Below are 1474 nucleotides of genomic sequence, written 5' to 3' on the forward strand. Positions count from 1 at the left end.
CTTTGCTGAGTTAGTGAATTTGTATATTCTGCATACCAATGCTTTGTCACATACATAATTTGCACATATGTCTCCAGGCCTGTGGTTTATGAATTAATTTTCTTAATTGTATCTCTTGATGTGAAAATGTTTCCATTTTGATAACATCTAAGGTATAATTTTTTGTCTGTGATGGTAATTGTTTCATGTCGTGCTAAGAAATCTTTGCCTACTTCAAGTTAGTAAAGATATTATATGTTTTCTTCACGAAGTTTTATATATCTGGCTTTTTTCTTTTTCATTTTGAGAGCAGGTACTGTTTATTAACCGGCCAGCTTAGAAAAATAATCATGGTAGACACCTTAGTTCATTCTTTTAATAAGCCTGTTGATCTCATCCTCCCTGTTGCCAGCATCGCCATCTTCTACAAAATGGGTGGTCTTTTTCTTCATTCTGCCTCGTGGAGAAGATAATTTGAAGGACCACAGGAAGTTATTTGCTTCTTTGAAGCATTTTCCAACAGTATAGATCTCGTTAATCAGATCATCCATGCAGATGATGCCATATTTACCAAGAGATCGAGCAATCAAAACGTTATCTGTCAAAGCAATTCGCTTCTTACTGATTTTACCATAACCACGCTTGTAGATTAACTCATTTACTGACATCAGATTTGGGTACCCCCATGCAATATATGGCTCTACAATCCTCAGCATGTTAACTGAAACCTTGTTGAGCTTCACAAAGGTTCCATTGAAGATTTGACTAAGGCGAAGAAGCTGCAACACCTTTCGGACCTTTGGCCTCACACCATTGATACCTCTAATCCTGATGACAAACGCCAATTTGGGTTCAGCAGGTACATAGAAGTTGCCAGTTTTTCTTGCCATCCTTGTCATTTGAATTTCAGTTCTGTACATCTGCCTATATTCCTTGTGATAGTGCTTCACTTTTTCATAGATAAGCTTCCTCCTTGCCTTTCGAAGCATCTTTTGGGCAAACTTCTTTCTCAGGCGCTTGATCTTCAGCTCTGTGAAATGTCTTTGCTTTTTCTTAAGGGTTTCTGGCACAGCAGGAACCTTCCTCTTCTCTTCTACACCCTCCATGGTTCCAGCGAGAAAAAGAGACATGTCTGGCTTTTTTATATTTAGGTATATAACTCACATTATGTCAATTTTTGTGGATATTGTGAGGTAACAGTAAGGGTTTATGGATTTTCCATGTCCTAGTTATTCCAGCACCATCTGTTGATTATACTTTCCTACTGATGTGTGTATGTGTGTGTGCATGTGCACAAATGCCTGTGTGCATGACTAGGTAAAAAAATCAATTATCTGTCTAAGTGAGGGTATATATATATGCATTACTTATTCTATTCCATTGAACTATTGTCTATCATTATGCCATGATTACCATAACTTTATATGGTCTTAAAGTCAAGTAGTATAAAATCCCCCAATGAAATTATATTTTCCATTTTTTTAAGTAATTCTAA

The 1474-nt window shown here is 36.6% G+C and overlaps 1 pseudogene; it reads right to left on the reverse strand.

The window, feature by feature from the left end:
- Window positions 1-326: 326 nt before the first annotated feature.
- LOC103231744 (large ribosomal subunit protein uL30 pseudogene) lies at window positions 327-1085 on the reverse strand (annotated as a pseudogene).
- Window positions 1086-1474: the final 389 nt, after the last annotated feature.

This window comes from Chlorocebus sabaeus, chromosome X, assembly GCF_047675955.1.
Source record: "Chlorocebus sabaeus isolate Y175 chromosome X, mChlSab1.0.hap1, whole genome shotgun sequence".
Classification (NCBI taxonomy): domain Eukaryota; kingdom Metazoa; phylum Chordata; class Mammalia; order Primates; family Cercopithecidae; genus Chlorocebus; species Chlorocebus sabaeus.